The sequence below is a fragment of the Phoca vitulina genome, unplaced genomic scaffold, assembly GCF_004348235.1.
Source record: "Phoca vitulina isolate PV1807 unplaced genomic scaffold, GSC_HSeal_1.0 scaffold25, whole genome shotgun sequence".
Lineage (NCBI taxonomy): Eukaryota > Metazoa > Chordata > Mammalia > Carnivora > Phocidae > Phoca > Phoca vitulina.
In genome coordinates this window covers 8813493-8835558 of record NW_022589728.1, presented here as the reverse complement: position 1 = coordinate 8835558, position 22066 = coordinate 8813493, and the positions used below count along the sequence as shown (strand labels likewise).

The following is a 22066-nucleotide window of genomic DNA, read 5'->3' as shown; positions in this document are numbered from 1 at the left end:
AATGGACACTGACGGCTCACTGAACCACCATGAATGCTACAGAAAGAGGAAAGTACCTCTTAGACAGGGTTACTGGTTTCCCAGAGGGCTGCTCCTTTTCTCTCAGGCAGGAGGTTTCTACCCCGGCTCAGCGGGAGATTAAATGGGGGTTATTTCATTCCTTACCTTTTCAACAAAACGCTTTCACATACCCTTTCAAAATGAATCCTGAGGGGCGCATGGCTGGCTCAGTCAGTTAAGCATGTGCCTTTGGCTCAGGTCATGATCCTGGGTCCTGGGACTGAGTCCGGCATCGGGCTCCCTGCTCATCAGAGAGCCTGCTTCTCCCTCTGCCCCTCCCCCTTGGGCGTGGTCACCCTCTCTCTCTCTCTCTCAAATAAATAAATGAAATCTTAAAACAATAACAACAACAAAACGAATCCTGATAAGGAATTCTAACATCTGATAAAGGAGCAGCTCTGAGATGGGGTAATTCGCCCTGGGTTCACAGGGCAGACCTCCTCATTCCAGCCCTCTGACTAAACAGGTTCCCCATTTCTGAGCACATCAGTCAACCTGTTGCATGCGGAAAGAGGAAAAAAAAAAAACCAACTTATTGATTGATGAGTTCTGATGAACTATGCTACGTCATGGTTTCGTATACATACTCCCTCTCACTCACAGGTCCCTTTGACAGAAGTCAAGACCAGTGGGAAAGGGGAGCGAGCCCCTTGCACATGGGAGTCACTCCATGCCTGAATGTGAGGTCCCTGAGTGATGGAAGCTCTGTGGACCCCACACACCTTAAAACACAGCCAAGATATTGCTGTTTCAGTGAATGAGACTGTCCCAGCAGGTTGTGTGTCCCTGTCCCACTCCAGATGCTTCTAAGTGTGTGTGGGAGACAGTGGAACAAGCCCTCTGACCCCAGGAAACTGTCCACCCTCTTAACTGGTGCCCACTGCAGTTGCTTTCCTTGAAGGGCGAACTCCTAGCTAGGGAGCTCTTCTGCACATGTCTCCACACTCCAGGATATATGACATTCAGCTGGAGAATGACCAGGTATTAGCAGCACCACCCTAATTCATTGATCTGAATGTTTTCTTATAGTAGCCCCCAAATTCCATGATGGCTAGATCTAGTGAAATGGTTCTCAACCTTGATACACAAGCAGAATCTCGACGAGAGCTCAAAAAAAGACTGAACTTGGGTTCCCCACTATTCCCATTTAATTGTCTAGGTCCAGCTTGGCATGAGAAGGTTTAAATACCCCCCCACTGATTCCCATGAACAGCCAGGGTTGAGACTAACTACAAAAACCCCACACTACAACTTCACCTGCTTTTGAAAAAGAAAGGCACCATCCAATTGTATTAGGAACCTTTGCAAATACTGAACTCTATGCCAGGACTGAAATCATTAGCAATGGAAATGCCATGGATGATTTAATTTCAGGTGCCCTGCAGGTTAACTATAACAGTAACGATCCCAAATGGCATTACAATTCCCTGCCCTTATTCAGGAATGGGAATTGGGATTTATCCACTGCCCAATCTGACCCCATACCTGAACTCAAAACAGAAAACAATGCTCAGGAAAGAAAGTAAAGCTCTAATTGATAAACAGAGTCCATAATTGTAATGTATTTACTGGTATGCAGGAGAATTGGCTTTCATATCATATTTTTGCTGCTGTGAACTTTATTTCTGTTCTACAAACCTGATAACCAAAGATAAGGTTACACTATAGCCATAAAAAAAATGGTAGAATTTACAAAGTATTAGCTTTGGGGTACATTTTATGGAAAACAGAATTCACTTATAGTTATCTCAGATTTATCTATTATAAAACTATTGCTATCATTTTCCTTTATTTCAAAAGTCATTCTACTTCGTTGTTTATAATCAACCCTCAGAGAACAAATACTTTTTTTTTTTTAAAGATTTTATTTATTTATTTGAGACAGAATGAGAGAGGGAGAGAGAGCACATGAGAGGGGGGAGGGTCAGAGGGAGAAGCAGGCTCCCCGCTGAGCAGGGAGCCCGATGCGGGACTCGATCCAGGGACTCCAGGATCATGACCTGAGCCGAAGGCAGTCGCTTAACCAACTGAGCCACCCAGGTGCCCAACAAATACTTTTATGACTGATAAAACAATGCCACTTCAAGTTTAAGACCTCAAAATCTATATAAAGGATAAAACACTCTAAATTCTACATAAACAAACAATAAATAGGTAGAAATCACTTTCAAATGGGAGGGTCCCAGTAAACCCCAATGTCCTCAGATTAAACTATCAACACAGAAATAAAAAGAAGCTTCCGAGGAAATAATTTCTCTCCTGACCTTAAAAATAAAAAACTTAGAACAGCAGAAAATTTCCAATCTGTTAATTTCCTGAACCACTGGCAGTCAAAACCAGAAGTAATTCAGTGCATCATTGTTCTCTTGTTAAAGTTTACTTCATCTTTTTCAACTTTGTCCCACAAGTCTTGCATGCAGAAGCCTTACCATTTTCACTCTTCCCCACGAGGTCACTTAGTTCTTCTGAAGGCTTGAAAGAAATACCTCAGAGTAGGGCTCTGCTCTTCTATTTGCTCCACTGTGAAGACACCTTCCCATTCATAACAATACAAGACACTTTTTAAATGATGATACATAATCAGTGACTCATGTGACTTTTCAAACCCCAGATGCCCCCCTGTGTCTGTTCGGGAATGAATCCGTCACTGCCCTGGGTAGTATATTAACCCAAATCACAGTCCTCATGCCCGTTTTGGCTTTGGCTCTTCTCATCTGTTCGTCTTTGGTTGAGCCAGGAACCCAGATAAGGACTTAGCACGAGCTGTTCGGCTGGGTGCTCCCTCCTTGCTGCCTCCAGCTCAGGTTCAGGAAGGCGCAGTGGTGTTATGGCCCGAAGGTTCTCGAAGGTCCAGCAACAATTCCAAACTGTCAGTCGACGGAGTTTATTTAAGTGTATGCCCTGTGTTTCTTCTGAATCGGCATGAAAAATATTGACGCAAGACTGCCCCGGCAACACCTTCATCCCCACAGAAAACAAGCATAACACGGCACCTTTGGTCAACATCAAGCCTGAGGCTGCCATATTTGGGGACTATTAGTCCAGGGAAATCACCAGAAGTGTTTCCGGTTAGGCCACAAGGTGGACCGAAAAAGGATCCTGGACGAGCCCAAGAATGAGCACAAGGGCTGGCACTGAGATTAAACAGCTCCTTTTCTCTTAAAGTCGATGTCAAAGCACTTCCACTTAAACCGACTTCCTCAAGACAAGAGAAATCTGGGGCTTCCTCAAAGAACCACCTGACACCCCAGCAATGAAAGAAAGCAGAGAGATTCTAATACGTTTTCCTTTTTTAAAGGAAAAGTTGAAGTCTTATCCGTTTTTCTTTTAACTCCTTTTCAGAGAGCCACCATTCAGAAACGGAACAAGCCACGTATAAACCATACAGGAGACAGTCCATCATGATGTGCCCAAGGGCTGAGCAAAAGCACTGGCCGTTTCGTTGACACGCCTCCCAGGGAATAAAGCAGCTTCGCTCAGGCACCTAGACCCATTGCCACAAATGCCACAAAGAAAAGCGAAGGGGAATGAGCTGGAGAGAGCTATACAACTCCCCTCATCTGGAAGTCCTTTGCCTATTATCCAACCCATTGCCATTAGTAATCTATTAACTACAGTGTTAACCCTTCAAACTGCGAGGACTTGCAGCAGCATTTCCTGGTTAAGAGTTACCAAGTGTATGATACTGAAGAGTTACTGCTTAGTGGGAAGAAAAATGCAAGCTACGTAAGTAATTAGCAAAAGAAAGATGTGAGCTACATACTGAAGGAAAGGCTTAATCCAGTCATGATTCAGCCTTAGCTATAAAACAAAGTATTTACTTTGCTCTGGCGGAAGAGGAAAATGATTCTTTCCCAGCAAAGGGTCACAACTCTAATTGATTAGACTGAGTTGCCAGCTGAAGTTAATGTGGATAAATTCAGCTGGCTTAATCTTGATCGTGCTTTAAACTCTTGATGTGATGTTTATAAAATTTCAGTGCAATTTCAACACATTATTTTGCTCTTCGTCTTTTCAAGTGGTGACCATGGTAAAAAAATCACACCAAATTGACACAAGTGGGGGCTCTCTCTTGTGCTGACTGGTTTCTAGTGTCTGGGCTTTTGTCTTCTACAAGACCCAACAGTTAGTTAGACATTAGATTCATGCAGCAGCGGAGTTGAGTTTGACAGCCAGACTTCCTGGGTTCAAGTTCCAGCTCCATCCGGCGGAGCCATGTGACACTGTGGTTAATTAATCTTTATTTGCCTGCAAAAAGGGGATGATAACTGTACCGATTTCAAAAGGTTGTCGTGAGGGTTAAATGGGTAAAAACTTCGCAAGTGTTAATGATGCACAGTGTGTGCTCAAAAAATGTTTGCTGCGTCATTTTTATTAGTAATCTCAGGAGCAAGCATGTTCCTCTGTTTTCATTTAAGTAAATGTATAAAGTCAACTTGATAAACTAAAGTGGACATTACCTTCCACATGTTATAGTCATGACTTTTTAAAAAATAACCTTTCAGGGGGCTCCTGGGTGGCTCAGTTAAGCGTCTGCCTTCAGCTCAGGTCATGATCCCAGGGTCCTGGGATCGAGCCCTGCATCGGGCTCCCTCCTCTGCGGGAAGCCTCTCCCACTCCCCCTGCTTGTGTTCCCTCTCTCTCTGTGTCTCTCTCTGTCAAATAAATAAAAAAATCTTAAAAAAAAAAAAACAAAACCATGCAGGGAGTCTGCTTCTCCCTCTCCCTCTGCCTTCCCATGCCCTCTCTCTCTCTCTCTCTCTCTCTGAAATAAATAAAATCCTTAAAAAATAAATAAATAAAAATAACCTTTCAAAGTTAAATACAAGCATACCTCATTTTATTGCACTTTGCTTTTTCTGACAACATTTGCTGATTTCATGCCTCTGTGTCACACTCTGGTAATCCTCACAATATTTTAAACTTTTTCATTATGATTATACCTGTTATAGCAATCGGTGATCAGTGATTATGACTCACTGAAAGCTCTGATGATGGTTAGCATTTTTTAGCAATATTCTTTCACTAAGGTATGTACATTGTTTTTTTAGACATAATGCTATTGCACACCTAATAGACCATAGTATACTGTAGACAGAACTTTTTTATGCACTGGGAAACCATCGCAATTTGCGCTTTATTGCAGTGGTTGGGAACTGAACTTGCAATATCTCCGAGGTATGCCTGCAAAACACACCAGCTTGGGAGTCAAGCTGGCTCAGGTTCCATTTACTTAGTAGCTAAAGGAGCTAATAAGGGTAATTTATTATCTCTGAGCCTTGGTTTCCTTATCAATAACAAGAATATCAATAACACACCTTGTAAGGAATCGGTCACCTAACAGAGGACACATACTCCATAAAATTGCTATTTCTATTATATTTTCTGTGAAAGGTAAATATTGCTTGATACAAAAGTAAAACAAGTCATAACTGTGCTGGCATCATTATAAAACTCTTGCAATTAAGAAAGAAAGTTGCTTTCCCTTCTACACCAAAACCAATCATTCCCAGCTCCTTTTCCTCCCTGATCCTGATAGGTCAGTCTTTTATCTAAAAAAAAAAAAAAATGATTGCAAATTGGATCCTGTGTCTCATCATTAGCTAGTGTTCAGTAAGACCGTCTGGATTTGAAGACGAGGGCCAGAAAGTTCCTTTTGCTCCCTACAGAGACTAAGCAATGCATGGAAAACTTAAGTCATCCTTATCCATCGTTCATCCAAACATTCTTTCCCTTTTGGCAACACACTGTGCTTCTAAGCTTTAACAAACATTTCAAAATGCAGTGCTGGCTCAAGTCCAAGCATGCATCTAAGTTCAGACTGCCATGGCCTTTGCAAAATCTTTTCAGTGATTTACATATAGTTGCACAGAATAAGCTCCCTGAAGACTCTGATGGCCAAAAATGATTATTTTACCAAAGGAAAATCAAATATTAAATATTTGTTATGACTCTATTATGTTTTGAGTATATCCACATAAATGATCACAGCTAAACTTCCAAAGACCTTCTATAATTAATCGTCACACAACAGATGGCCACATGGAGATGACCAGAAGTCAAGTGCCTTGCCCAAGATTATACCTCCAACAGTGAGAATTTATACCTGCAAATGTAGAGCCAGGTCATGTGACCGGGTCCTCCGTCCACTGTCCCTGCATGACATTACCTCTCACTAAGAAGCATTGGCTCAAATGATCATACTTCACTTGATGCTTTTGAGAGTCTGTGAGAAGCGACTTGTCATGTTCATTCTCTAGGTGGGGGAGCTGGGGCTTCCAGAGACCACCTCCCCACAAAGTAAACCTGGTAGTTAGGAACATCGCCATCACCCTTGGGCAGCAGGGAGGGGTAAGCAGCAGAATGCGGCAGGGCAAAATGCCCAGTTTATCCTCAGAATTTAAAGCTCAGCCTTCCAGGATCCCCTCCCAAATGATTTATGTTCCAGTGTTAATAACACTGCCCTTTACAATCTTGGAGGCTTCTCTTGGAGAGGAACTTTATTTATTTTAGGTTGAAGATCTAAAAGAGAAAAACTACTTTGAGTACCCTTCTTGATAAAAGACAGAATAAAGGTTCCCACCTTGGCAACAATATTGAGCTTTATAGAAACTGCATTATGAATTACACCTAGAAATTCTGCAGTGTTAAATTAATAACACTGGAAACAGCTGAGTCTGGGAAACATCAGAAGCCATGCACAAAATATCATTAAAAACAGTTGCCTGGAATCTATATGAAGAGAAAGTGGATGAGTGGTGGCTACCCAGGGCAAGGGGGATGGGGGGAGGTTCAGGGAAATGGACAGTGACTGCTCGTGGGTACAGGATTTCTCTATGGTGTTATCAAAATGTTCTTAAGTTGATCGTAGCAATGGTTGCTCACTTCTGTGAACGAACTAAAAATCCCTGAATTGCATACCTTAAATGGGGAAGTTATATGGTACATGAATTATATCTCAATAAGGCCACACTGTAAAAAAGGTCACATACAGTAGGATTCTATTTATATTACATTCTGGAAAAGGCAAAACTATAGTGACAGAGAGCAGACCAACAGTTGCCAGACGCCAGGAGTGAGAGAACCATTCCGCATCTTTATTATGATGGTGGTTGAATGAATCTATACATTTATTTAAAATCACAGAACTGTATAGCAAAATTTTAAAAGTCAGCTTAAACAACAAAAAACTCCAGCTGTTTGTTAAAGTCAAATCTACTTTCATTTAAGTTTTTCTTACTCTTTTAAAAAAATGTTTATTGATCTTAAAAAGTTATTCTGATGGCTTTGAGTGCTATATCTCTCTACTGAAGGGATTTTGAAATATCTTGGAGTACATATTAAGTAGTACATTTTTTATTAGATGGGGAGAAAGCCAAGGTAGAAAAGGCAAATTTAAGAGAAAGCTGGGGTGGGGGATTACCAGCAGTACTATTGTCATAACTGAGGGTCCCATGCAGTCAAGCCCCTCCTAAACGCCACAGGTGAACTTAGAGGTCTGCTCAGCATCTGAGAAGCTTGTTCCTGATCTCAAGGTGTTTTTAATTTGTAAGACGACAAGCATCATGTAACCTATTATTAGAAGGAGAAAAAGTATCTTTTAAGATACAATAGAGAGGACTTCACTTTCCTTAGCCTAAAATCTGGATTTTCATTTAAATGGCATGATAGGAGTCACATGAATCAAAACCAGTGTACTAACATTTGTGCCTCATCTCCTTGTCGGGAGGAAATAGGCCAAGGCCGCTCCAAATGTCAATCAGAGGGTTTGCATGGAGGGAGAGCCTGCATGGAATCCACTCTCTGGCCAGGGCACGGGTCTCCACCGAGCTACCCACACCCATGATTTCACTGGGGTCCTGCGACCAGGGCTTTTAAGTTGAGGTGAGGGAGCCTGAGGATGGGCCTCGACCAAATTTGGCAAGACTTTTATCCCCTCTGTTTCTTTATCCATAAAACTAGCTTTTTTTTTTTTAATTTTTTCAACTGCTTTACTTCTCATGCTTAAGGACAGCCTAAATAATAAAAGAAAATGTTTTCCCTTTGCCTTTTGCCTGAAAAGAAAGAAAAGGCTAGGGGTACGGAAGCTGAACCCCAAACAATAGCCACAAGTGTGTGGCCAGTGAGATTTCGCCCAGGACTTTCAGGTATGTTACCTCATTTCAGCCTTGCAACAATGGGCTGGAGTAGGAGACAAGCATGTCATTACCGACTTGGGAATGGAAAGGAACTTCATCTCCTCCTGCCCTGAGCCTCGAGCATGACACACGTGGACTGGAACCCAAGTCCTGATTCTTGAATCTATGAGACCATGGCATTACACTGCTCCTCAGACACCCCAAAGTGCATGCCGTGGCCACCCCATTCCTCACAAGTGACCGTACTTCCACTGGTTTTTCACTTGCATAAGGAAGGGATCCTGCTAAGTTGTTTCTCCGCTTTTTCTTTTTTATCCTCACCTGAGGAACACGCTTCTTCACCCCGAAATGGCCCTGCTGTGGTCAGGCTCCTTGGCCTAGCCCTGCCCTCCCTCCATTTCCAGGCTTCAGTCCTTCTTCAATCTTCTGTAGCACCCACAGCTGCCAAGAGCTGTACGTGGTGAGGACACAGAGAGGCCACGCTCCGGCGCTGTGGCCAGGGGCCGGGGGCTGCAGGCAGTCCAACCGTGGGCTCCTCCTGTCCTCCCGGCATGTGGTTCCTCCGGGCCTTGACCTGGACCACAACCTGTGACTTTCTCACAGGAGGACCTCACCTCAGTGCTCCCTGCCTGTGTGTGCTCTTCCTATTTCAGATGAGCGAGAAACTTGTACTCCTCGTTCTACTTTTTCAAGTATTTTTACTTCCTCAGTCCATATGGCACAATTCTGCTTCTGAGCGCAAAACGGATGGGACTGCAGGTCGTATGCATGCATATTCATGAGTGCTGAGTGTCCAAGAAATGTTTTCGGAATGGTGAATAAACGAAGCATTACTTCATGGATTAATAAATTCCACAGGTCAAATCATGGATTTCTCTCCCCTCCAAGAAAAATAAATGTCAAAACTACGTGAGGCAGAACAGTCAGTAATAAGGGTACTGTGTGCCTTCACATCGGAAAAGGGAGTCCTATTTTACTGAGGAATAGCATCACTGAATTCCCAAAACTAGTTAGTCCTTTCAAAAGTCTGGGCACGGGCAGCTTTGTGGCGCATAGCAGGATGTTTGATTACATGAGGGTCACTGGAAACCACCTTTATCACACCCGCGTTTATATATTTGCATTTATAAATTGACTTAGCTATGCAGAGATGGGCAGAAAAGCAAGCTGTATGTGGCTAGGGCTGCCTAATTTTACTAACTAATGGTTGAATAAAAAACGTATTTAAATGAGGCTCTGATCAAACTCCCCTGTGAGAATTTTAGCAGCTGAATAGCCAGGGTCTAAAACAGGACAAGGACTTGCTCTCCGATTGAACTGCAGTCATTCCGCACACAGGGGAGAGGCCAGGGCCTGCCAAACCCACAGCTTGAAAATCTGTTTATCTGCCAAACCAAATGGCTTTGTACTGCTTTTCAGTTTCCTACACCTTATTGTTAAAAAAGCCGACACTGGAAACTAAATTAAAGCTAGGAGCAGGATGAGAGATGCCTTTGAGGGAAGCGAGTATTGTTTGGGGGTGCATAGGGAGACGCTGGGTTGAGCACCGTTCTGCTTTTTGAGCTGGGGTGTGGGGGTGGTTACATGAGGGTTGGCTTTAAGCTGCTCTGCTACATGTATGTTATACTTCAATTAAAAGAAAAAGACCATTCCTGCCTGGGAGAAACTTTTTAAAAAGCTCCCCTTCAAGCCTATGAGGAAAAACTCCATCAGCAATATTCTTCCCTGCAATTTGGAATCGGTGAGTACGTGGCTAGGAAACACAGCATTATCAAATCAGAAAGCACCTTTTAGAGCCATCTAGTCGGACCTGTTCTAAAAGGTCCTATGAGGGGCGCCTGGGTGGCTCAGTCGGTGAAGCGTCTGCCTTCGGCTCAGGTCATGATCCCAGGGTCCTGGGATCAAGCCCCCATTGGGCTCCCTGCTCAGCAGGGAGCCTGCTTCTCCCTCTCCCTCTTCCCCTCCCCCCGATTGTGCTTTCTCTCTCTTTCTCAAATAAATAAAATTTTAATATATATATATATATATATATATATATATATACACACACACACACACATAAGGTCTTGTGAGAGAATCGCTCAGCATATGCCTGCAAACTTCGAGGGATGGAGAAGGCCCACTTCTCACCCTGGCCAGGTCCCCAGCAGACTTTTGATTGTTCAAAACCTCCTCCTTACCCTCTAATCCAGCCCCTGCCTTTATAAAATTCTCCACTCTCATACCCTCTCACACACACCACAGCCACTTCCATATCTTGTCAGCCATCAAGCCACATGGCCCTGTATTAAATACAAATTGAAGACCCTGTCTTCTCCCCTCAAAAGAAGTGAACACCGGCCATCGTGGTGGGCAAATCTCCACTCAGAATAAGGACAATCTATCAGACTCAATGAAATATCCTCTAGACCACCCTCATTATTTGTTTACATTTCTGTTTGCCTAGCAACTTTTCTAAAATCCTTTTTTTTAGGGGCGTCTGGTGGCTCAGTCAGATAAGTGTCTACCTTCCGTTCCGGCCATGATCCAGGAGTCCCAGGATCAAGCCCCGTGTTGGGCTCCCCGCTCAACAGGGAGTGTGCTTCTCCCTCTGACCCTCCCCCCTCTTGTGCTCGCTTTCTCTCACTCTCACTCAAATAAATAAATAAAAATCTTTAAAAGAATAAAAAGTCATTTTTTAAATTGTGATAAAATACACAAAACATTTACATCTTAACCATCTTGTGTTACTATCACCACCATCCACCTCCAGAACTCTTTTCATCTTGCAAAACTCAAACTCTACACCTGTTAAGCATGTACTCCCATGTCCCCCTCCCCCAGCCCCTGACAACCACCATTCCACTTTCTGTCTCTATGAATCTGACTTCTCCAAGAGGACCTCAGGTAAGTGAAATCATACTGTACAGTTGTTCCCTGACCTAGGATGATCTGACCTATGATTTTTTGACTTTATGATGGTGCAAAAGTGATATGCAATCAGTAGAAACCATACTTGGAATCATGAACTGGGATCATTTCACAGGCTAGCAATGTGCAGTACATTATTCAATACATTACATGAGATATTCAACACCTTATTATAAAATAGTCTTTGTGTTAGATGATGTCGGACAACCTAAATGTTCTGAGCACATTTCAGGTAGGCGAGGCTAAGCTCTGATGTTCAGTAGGTTTAGGCGTATGAAATGCATGGGTTTATTTGGATGTAACTCCAACATAAGTCAGGGAAGAGCTGTCTGTGTCCTTTCATGACTGGCTTATTTCTCTTACCATACTGTTCTCCGAAGGTTCATCCACCTTTCAGCATGTGTCAAAATGTTCTTCCTTTTTAAGGTTGAATAATATATTTCCAGTGTCCGTACATCCCACATTTTGTGTGTCCACTTGATGGACATTTGGGTTGCCTCCACCTCTCAGCTCTTGTGAATAATGCTGCTATGAACATGGGTGTACACATAATCCATTGGAACCCTGCTTTCAATTTTGGGGGGTATAGACTAACACAGAATTACTGGATCATACGGTAATTCTATGTTTAATTTTTTGAGGAACTCCACCATGCTTTCCACAGCGGCTGCACTGATTCACATTCCCACCAGCAGTGCATAAGAGTTCCAGTTTTTCCACATCCTTGCCAACACTTGTTATCTTCTGGTTTCTGTTTTTGTTGTTTTGTTGTTTTGATAGTAACTAGATAATTTCTTTTGATAGCAACGATTACATGACAACCACCGACTACGTGCTTCACGTGTAGCTGGTTCTGAATCCACTGCATCTTGGAATCCTCACAACCAGGGGGGACCCTGGGGCTAACAAGGCCAGCATCTTGTCAGAAAGCTAGGAAAGGACAGAACTGGAATTTGAGCCCAAAGGTGGTAATTACACATCCTGTGTTCTATCCACCTCATATGCTGCCTTCTTTCTTCCCAAAGATATTGGTTTCTGGGCACTGATTAAGGTGCCCAGGGAACTCCTGAGCAAGGTTCCTGTCCTGCCTTCTGGCATATTAATTTGTCAGCCTTGTGATCAGTGTACCAGCCAGAGAGAAAAGAGTACAAGAAACTCTTCCAGGATAGGAATCTCACATGTCCAATGTTTGTTTCCCCCAGAGCACCCAACATATGATACTCAATAAATATACATTTGAAAAAGAAATTATAGTTATGGAAACCCAGTAATCCCAAATAATCCCACACCAGTCTGTGTGACTGGAGAAAAAAAGAATACAGAGTGGACAACCACATACTGTGCACATTACAAATTTAGTAATCAAGATAACTTACAATATTTTTCTTCTAATTTCTTGACTCTCACATGAGGTTTTTTTTTTTGTTTCTTTATTCCTCATTTATCTCTCACTTCAATTCTCTTCGCCCCTTCCACTCCTTTTCTATTTATATGTTGGGACCATCTATGGAACATTACTTTGCTTTTCTGACTATTGTCCAACCCAAAGTACAGCCATTTATGAACCAATCACTGGCAAGAGGAGGAGCCTCTGACCAGTTAGGGCCACCCTATCAATGGGGACGGAGAAAACTTCTGCTGAACCTTCCATGGAGAAGATGGATCCTGAAATAATCTGGGTTCTGTTAGGAAGAGAGTGATGGTGATGGGTGGACAGGCAATTAATAATGTCCCTCCACATCCCAAAGTGAGAGCCACAGCTTCAAATATGTCAAAACAGTGCCAGAGGGCAGAAGTAGAAGCAGAAGGCAGAAATTATGGAAATGAAATATTGTAGGATGACAGAATAAGCTTTCTAATATCCACAGCTGTCCAAAAATGAAACGGGCCACTTTGAGCACCCTATCCTGGTGTTTCTCACGATGTGGCCTCCACCACCTGCATTAGGATAACCTTGGAAGAAACTAACATTTGAGACCCAATGTTCAAGGGAAAGTGACTACCTGCAAAGGTTTATGTTAAGACACACCACCAGAATCTCCTCCTTCTACAAGGTTCTATGATTCAAATATCAAATACCCAGGCAGATAGTCGATGTCAAGAGCCCAAGGGTTGGTACTTGACACCAGACGGGCCATGTCATTTGTTTAATCGGATGTATAGTCCTATCTTTGCTAAAGACTTATAACTATAGCAACAATGTAACATTTGAGAGTCATTCACTAAAGTGTTCAGAAATTTTTTTTTACTAGACTCTAGAAAGATTATCGACTTGTAAACGAATTTAAGGAAAATTACAATTTTCATTTAGTGGTTATATTAATTCATTTAAAACTTTAAAAATAACTGAAAACCATAACGTAAAAGATACACAGGCAGTTAGGAGATTTAAGTTGTTAGAATTTCTTTTTTATATACATTTTAATCCATTAAATTTGAAACAATTCAAAAAGTCAGTGTAGCCCACTGTCCAGAGAGACAACAACCAGGGTTTTGTTTAGAGCGACAAAAACCAACTCTTACAGTGCTCATTTGATTATATTGATGACCATAAACTCCATATTAAAATTTCATTTGAAGCCAGGGACTGTGTCTATTATGGTATTTGTCTGTCACTCTCTCATGAAGCCTCTCATTATTTAAGGATGCAGTCCCCTTTTATTCTGTGCCTACTGTGTACCAGAAACAACATTAGGAAATTATAGGTTAGCTCTGTCAATCACCACCACAAACTTGGGTATTACTAAATGGTGAGGCTAAGTAACTTACCTAAAGTTATAAGCAGGGGAACCAAAATAGGAACTCAGATCTGCTTAACTTGGAAGCCCACTTTCTTTTTACCATTTTATATTATCTCCCCTCAAATTTAAAAGTAATAATCCCTCAAAGGCATTGAATACAACAGATGATCAGTATGACATATCTGATTATTCAATATAGTTGCTGGCATCATTGCCAAATTATGCCATTTTGACCAAATACTGCCATTCCTAGTTATAGTAATTCTTTTGATAAACTTATATATATATATATATATATCTCATAACATGATCCCAATACCAAGCTGCTGCTTTACAACATATTCTCCTTTAAAATACCACAGAAACTTAGACCTCAACTCCAAATTAATTTCTTACTTCTTCAACAGTGCTACCATCATCAAGAATATTTAGATAAATGTTTGGGCAAGATGACCATTTAGGACAGTGATCAAGTACCTACGTGCTAGTGACTACAAGGTTAAGCCTTCTGATGTCATGTAAAACAACAACAAATGTTACATTTCAGCCCCAAATTAATCTCTGTTAGCTCCGGGGTTAATCATCCACCTAATTCAGAGCAGTTAATGAGTGCTCACTGTCTCTTTATCATTTGGCAGCACCATATGGAGCCAAGAGTCTAGGCAGTAAGTTGATTGTGATGGAAAAAAAACTTTCTCACTAAAAGGCTCCAATGATTCTCCCTTTTACACAGTGAAATCCAACATTTAGTATTCTGGGCAATGGTCCTCCACACTAACCACCACGTCACTAGAACAAGTTCTTGGGCCTTGGAATGATTCCTGCACAAGGTACTCAAAAAATAAGCTCCATACTAAATATAACTAAATATAACTAAACATAAGAAGTGGATGTTCCTTTAAGAAAATGTTATACCTGGGGCACCTGGGTGGCTCAGTCGGTTAGGCGTCTGCCTTCAGCTCAGGTCGTGATCTAGGGATCTTGGGATTGAGCCCCACCTCAGGCTCCCTGCTGAGCCCGCTTCTCCCTCTCCCTCTGCCCCACTACTCCCATGCATTCTCTGTCTCAAATAAATAAATAAAATCTTAAAAGAGAAAGAAAATGTCACATCTGTTTACCACATTCATAGTGCGTGAGTTCCTCCAGGGGCAGGTCTGCTTACAATTATATCCACACAAGCGCCATAATGGCCACTTTTGCCCCAATGTCTTCTGATTGCTCCTCCCTTCCCCCTGCACTCACACTGGCTTCGTGTCATTGCTCATTTTACTGCTATTTTCAAATCATACAAGTGATTCTCTTTTTAAAAAAATAAAGATGGGGGGCGCCTGGGTAGCTCAGTTAGTTAAGTGGCTGCCTTCGGCTCAGGTCATAAACCCAGGATCCTGGGGTCTTGGGGGCAAGCCCTGCATCAGGCTCCCTGCTCCCTCTCTCTGCTCCTGCCTCCACTCGTGCTATCTCTCTCTCTCTCTCTCGATCTCTAAAATAAATAAATAAAAATCTTAAAAAAAATAAAAATTTAAAAAATTTAAAAAATAAAAAAATAAAGATGTACAAAAGCAAAAAAACAGCATTCACCCGTAACCCAGAAATAATCACTATTAAAACTTCAGTATCAAAATTACTGATAGGCATAGCTTACAGATTATGTGTCCCACCAATGCATATTTTATTTCAGAAATAGCATCATATGTTACCTACACATTTGTGTTAAGCCTTTTATTTTTTTTATTTTGTGAATTTATTTTTATTTTATTTTTTTAATTTTAATTCCAGTAGAGTTAACATACAGGATTAGTTTCTGGTGTACAATATAGTGATTCAACTTTTTAAAAACATCTTTCATTTTAGTAATGTAATTTAATATTGTGTTTAAAGATATCTACAAGGTGTTCCATTGTATGGATGTATCTTAATTGGTATTTGCTTAATAATTAATAAGGCTCTTATCGGACTGGAGCTTGTGGAATTGCTGGGCTCCCCCATGGGCTTTAAACTCTGATCGATCCCACCATGCTGCTGGTCTCAAAGGAACTGCTCTGGGTCACACTACCCAATGAGCTGGAAGGAGGCGTTCTTTCACCAAATTGTGTTTCTTTCTTTCTCTTTTCTTTTTTGCATACAGATAGATGTGCATTCAGGCCCAAGGTAAAACCTGTTTTTTGATGTGGGGTGTGGTCAAAGAAGCATGAAAGTCACCGTTCTATCCCCCAAAATTAATTAGAGGCTAGAACTTAAGTAATTTTTTTTTAAAGATTTTTATTTATTTATATGTCAGAGAGAGAGAGAGAGAGAGCACAAGCAGGGGGAGCAGCAGAGGCAGAGGGAGAAGCAGGCTCCTCACTGAGCAAGGAGCCCGATGCGGGGCTCAATCCCAGGACCCTGGGATCATGACCTGAGCCGAAGGCAGACGCTTAACGACTGAGCCACCCAGGCATCCCTAGAACTTAAGTAATTTTAAAAAATAGAACTGAACCATTCTCACGAGATTAAGAAAATATTATATTGCCTGAACATTAAAAAATTTCAAAACACCCACTTAGATTTCCTAATAGTTTCCATGATGGTGAATATCAAAAGGTACATCTTTCTGATGCTGAAAAATCAAGCATGGCCAACATGGGCTTCGCCATAGAAGGCTCTCCGGTGATGGCTACGTTCATTCTTTTCCTCCCTCCCCCTCTCTCAGGGGCAAACTGAAAATGAACAGAGCAGAAGGTGGTGGCAAGAACTCTGAGGAAAAAGCCTTGTTGGGTGGCAAGGAAGGTGGGGCTGCAGGCAAATGACTGGGTCTGGGGCCTTCGAAGCAGGAGGAAGTATCACTTCCTTGCCAGCCCCCTCCCTCGGGCCTCCTGTCAGGTCACTGGCTACAGTTCTGCTCTCCGTGACACAGCTTCCCCGTGGAAAGCAGAAGTGGTCCTCCCTCTCCAGAGGGTCTCTCTGAGACGATCTTCTCTGTTCCCCTCACCCCCGTGGGGGTTAACATTTACAGGAAGAGCAGAGGCACCCAGAAGGCCCCAAAGCCAAGAAGACATCATTGTTTCAGTTGGAGGTAAATTGGACGCGGACCCATCTCGCCCGTCTCACTGTGTATTCTCACCGGCGCTGAAAAGTGGGCCACGGAAGTCGTGACAGTTCCCCACCAGATGCTGTACCACCAGAGAGAGGAAGGAGGACTGGAGAGGCGCGTTGGCAAAGAGCTTTTCAATCAGCACGGCTTGGGATCAATACAGTGAGTTTCGATGTTCCCAGAAGGGTGGGAGTGTGGGCAGACCCTGTATTATTTGACTTGCCTGATGTGTGAACTGTCAAAAGGAGATGAGACAGATTTAAAAGACCCTCTGGGCTACAGGAAATGGAGACCTCTGCCCAGTGTTCTACGACCCAATGGGGGCACAGCCTAGAGCGTTAAGAAACACCCGCTCAGATGGATTCTGTAAAGGTATCCCCATTCATATCATTTTACGGGACATCATTTATATAAGTCAGCATCATAAGAAATGGACAGTTACAACGACATGAACCAATAATCTCTTCCCATAAATGCTCAGCTCCTATCGTGTCGACTCATGGTTTGTGGACCTTGTAAGGGGGGTGGGCAGAGAGCTGACCAGAGGGGCCAGAGAAGGGAGATTGGCAATATGTGAAGGTTAACAAAGAAGGTCAAATAATCAAACTTTGGAAGAGTTCTGTGCAAACGAAAATGACATCCTGACGGCAAATAGAACTTTCAAGAAAAAGTTTTTGTGGCAAATAAGGAACGTGGGCAACTCATTAAGTACTAAGGGAAAGTGAAGCACAGAACAAGATTGAGGAAAAAGTCCAAGAATGAAGAACAAAGGCTATATTCTCGGGCCCTGCAAGTTGGCAGCATGGATGCACCTTTTTAACACATCATCCCAAGTCATTATTTTAACTTGCTAAATTACGCGAGACAGCCCTTCCAGCTAACTTAAGCCAAAGATATCCAAAAGAAGGTCCAAGTCTGGAAACAGGGCTGTTCCAAAAATTCTAATTCCTCAACTGGCAGATTCCCATACATTGTCTACACTTGGGCTTCTCCCCTAAATGGGAACTTACTCAAAATAAATTTCAGAAATGATGATAGAGTCAACTCAACATTTCACAATTTAAGTATCAGGAAACTGGACATCTGTAAGAAATCTTTCAGTAGTTCTGACTGGAAAAAAAAAAAAAAACTTCCTCTTTGTCACCAATCTTTAAAGATGGTAGGCAGTGTGTGTCCATTGTAAAAGTGTGGGCTTCGAAGGGCGCCTGGCTCGTAGCTGGTGCTCAGTAAAGGAGTGCATGTTTAATGAGCATCTGGTCCTGTCTCCCTCCTTTATATTTTCACCTCAAATGATGCTCTCACTGTTACAACAACCACACAAGGAGGCTTGTAGGGTTCATGGGAGGCCCTTCCAGCAGCGGCTGGAGGCAATCCTTTGGTAAAGTATTACCTGGTTACTTCTGTATTAACCAATAAGCCTGACAGCCCCCAAGGCGGTCTCTCAAGCTGCTTGGGCAACAGCCAATATAAGTGTCACCTTGGCAGTTATGCTCCCCAAGCAGGAAGCAGTGCTGGAAGGCACAGAAACTCACCTCCCTGAATATGCCTGGAGTGCTCTGCTTGATGGTACAATTACCAAGTGATAGAAGAAAATTACCTTGTGGTTCCCTGTTTAAAAATGTTTATTAAGTGATCATTCCTTTGCTTTTATGAAATTGAGTACCTACTACAGGCGTAAAGGCAGAAAAGTGGGGAATGCTCTAAAGTCAGAGCCAGAAAACATACCTACTCTGCCCAGTGGTGCCACGTAACCAGGTCTGTAACCTTGGACATGACACCAAACCTCTTTTTTTTGAACCTGGCCCTGCCTACCCTGGGATCCATGAGAGGTTCAAATGAAATCAGAGCTCAGAAAGGCTTCTGACTCTGGAATCAGCAATTCTCAGGAATCGCTTCCGACAAGCAAAAGGTGTGAGCACAGTCATTGCCAGGTAAAGCCCAAAAGAGATCTGAGGCCACCTTTGTCATCAATGAGTCATTGGTCAGTGTCCCAACTGATGATTGTAGTGACCTTTCAATGTTAATACTGTCCATGCCTGAGGACATGGCGGTCATTGGGATCAGCAGTGTGCGCAAGATGTAACAACTTTTCATACTGTAGACATGTACACACTGTATTCTTATTTATACTGATTTAAATTTCTATGGGTTTGTTTATGGATTTTATTGTTTAATGTTGTTAAATTACAACTCTGCATATTCATTTGAACCAACTGACATCTCAGATGTTTTGGTGATTTATTTTTGAATACAAATATAATGGAACTAAGGGGCTTAGAGAGTCATTGATTCACAAACCTGTGGACCACTTTTCTGCTAAAAGAAACGCCCTTGGGAGTCAGAGGATATTGCAAAGTCTCCATATATCTTGGCAACATCTATGACTCCTAGATAAAGTGGGTCTTTTTGACGGGACGAACTACCTTTGCAAGCTACATCACTCCACGTCAAGCCCTTGCTCCGAGGGATACAGCAGAGTAACCTATCCTGCGTAGAGATTCCCACTTAGAACACTGCCCCCGGGATAACTAGACAGTCAAAAATTCCCGTTTTAGAAACCAGGACAGAGAGAGCCAGCAGGCTTCAGATGCCTTAGGAACCAGCCTTGTTCCTTGGCCTTGCACAGAGCCAAACTCAGAGCCAACCTTCATTCCCTCTTCCAAGTAATCTTGACTGTGTGACAAGCACTGGGGCTAGAGTTTTGGACAAGACAGAGCTGTTTTCACAGAGCTTTTCATTGCAGTGGTGAATATAGACTAGACACACACGGACCAATCAGAAAATAACTGGTTACTGCTATGAAGGAAATGTTGGCTGAATAAAGGGCCCAAGTCATTAACCCAATTTATTCCGTATCACAGCTCTGGTCAATGATGGGAGAGACCCAAACTTAGCTTTTCCAGCTCCTGTTTTCTCTTTCCTTACATGGGCTGACCTCTCCCCTTCACCCAGGAAGAGGGTTTTACCCCACTCTGCATCCAAAGAGGCCCTGTCACCAAAAGCCCCTTGGGATCAAATTAAATTTCTTCAAACCTCAAGACATTTATCTCCTTACCTCCAAAGGAAAACCCGGGACTAACTGAATCCCCCCCTTTTCCAGCACAGTTTACCTTACTTAGGAAGGGCTGCTGGGGGTTTAGGAAATTCCTATACTCCTTCAGTGCCTGATCCCCTTAGCTTTTACCTATGCAGGGACAACAGGCTTGCCCTCCTAAACCCTACAGGCAGCGTGGGGGGCAGCCAACAAATCAGAAGTAAGCCAAAATCCTTATTAGCTCGTGCTTAGGGTGAGTGAGATTCCCAGACCCTAGCTTTGCAGACAGCAAATCTCTGGTGTATTTATTAAGCAGCTTTACTAAGAAGGTCAGATGGCTGAATCACACATGTAGTCTCAGGTTTAAAATCAACAAATTGCAAAGAACCAGGGAACTCTGTCTTAATGGATAGAATTATTTGCAGTAAATAATAACAGCGCCAGTTACGGAATGCCTCATGCATGCGCTTGGGGCTTTACGTGCAATAAATAGCTCAGAAGGTAAACATGTTCTCTCTGAGATGAAAAAACCCACAAAAGTAATTTCAATAATAGGCCCAAGTTGACACGTAGCTAGGAAACTGCAAGGCCCGGATTCAACTGGGGTTTCTGGCAAAGAAGCTGGGTGGGTTTGGGATAATTCAAACACACACACACACACACACACCACACACACCACACACACACACACCACACACACACACACACACACCACACGCACCACACGCACCACACACACACACACACCACACACACACACCACACACACACACACGCACCACACGCACCACACGCACACACACACACACACACACGGAAACACAACCAGACGACCACGTCAGCTATTAGTAGGAACGTTACAAATGCACAGCTTGGAGAAGCCGCACTCGGCCAAGATAACGCAGGAAAGCGAGAACTGACGCTTACACCCTTCCCCCAGGGCGAAGGAAAGGCAACCCCTGAATTCTTAAAATAACTCTCGCTTCCTCTCCGCGGGCGGAGGCACGGGACTGCTCCTCCGCAGGCCGGGAGGCGCCGGGCGCAGCGGGAGGGTGCGCACGAGCCTCTGCCGCAGCCCCTCGACGTCACGCTCCCGCCCGGGGCTCCCGAGGAGCGCAGCTGTCCGCGGGCCTGGCTGGCAGCCCCGGCCGAGCCCTATCCCTCACCTCGGGGAGCCCGGGGCCCAGCGGGGAGACCGGATTGTGCAACCCGAGGAGTCCCCGCCAGGATCCCCGCCGCGCGCCCGCTCTGCGCGGAGAAGGGCTTCCCCGAGGCGCACCGAGAGTGGCCCGAGCGGGAAGCGCATCCAGCCCTCGGATCGGCGCCAGAGGGACCCGCGGCGCGCCCGCCTCCGCGCCCACACCTCCCACCGCCCCCCTGCGCGCCGCCGCGGGGAGGACACCTGCCGAGCTGCCCGCCCCCGCGTCCCCTGCTCCCCAGGGCCCGGCCACCCACAGGCTGGAGGCACCTGGGTGCCCTCACCGCCGGGGCCCGCGCCCGTGCGGCCAGGAGGCGGCGCGCGCCCGCGCCCGCGGCCACCCCCAGCCCCCGGCCCAGGGCCGGCCGGGCACCCGGGACTCGGGCCAGTGGCACAGCCGCGGCCCCGGCCCGGCCCGCCCCGGCGCCCGCGCCCACCCCCGCGCTCGCGCCTGGGACTCACCAGCTCCCGGTGAAAGTTGCGGGGCGGCGGCGGCTGCGGCGGCGCTCCACGGTGACTCGAGTTCAGAGCGGGGGGCGCGACGGGGCGGCCCGGAGGGGCCCGCGCAGGGCAGGCTGCGGGCTCTGGGCCCGGGGTGGCGCGGCCGCCCCTCCTGCCGCGGGCTGGAGGCTGCAGCGCGTCGGGCCCGGAGGCGCCACGGCAGGGGAGCGAGCGGCGGACGGCCCGGAGCGGCGGGAGAGGAACTGGCTGTCGCTGGGCTCGGCCGAGAGGTCCCAGCTACTTCCTGGTGCTCGGATTTGCATACTGCGCCGGGAGGGCGGGGAAGTGACCGTTTGGCCCCTGCCCAAGGTTTGGGTCTTTGGTGTGGCCGTCGCGCGAGCTTTGAAGGCAGAGAAACTTAGCCTCTCAGCGTGCCGCTCGCGAATGTGGAGCCGCTGGGGCCCGACATCCTCC

The 22066-nt window shown here is 44.6% G+C and overlaps 1 protein-coding gene across 2 annotated transcripts in view; it reads right to left on the bottom strand.

The window, feature by feature from the left end:
- Window positions 1–21731, bottom strand: part of LYN (LYN proto-oncogene, Src family tyrosine kinase) — a 116552-nt gene extending 94821 nt beyond the window's left edge. For both annotated transcript variants that reach the window (XM_032421590.1, XM_032421592.1), the window contains exon 1: window positions 21614–21731. The gene's annotated coding sequence lies outside the window, so the exon portion shown is untranslated. The remainder of the gene's footprint in view (window positions 1–21613) is intronic.
- Window positions 21732–22066: the final 335 nt, after the last annotated feature.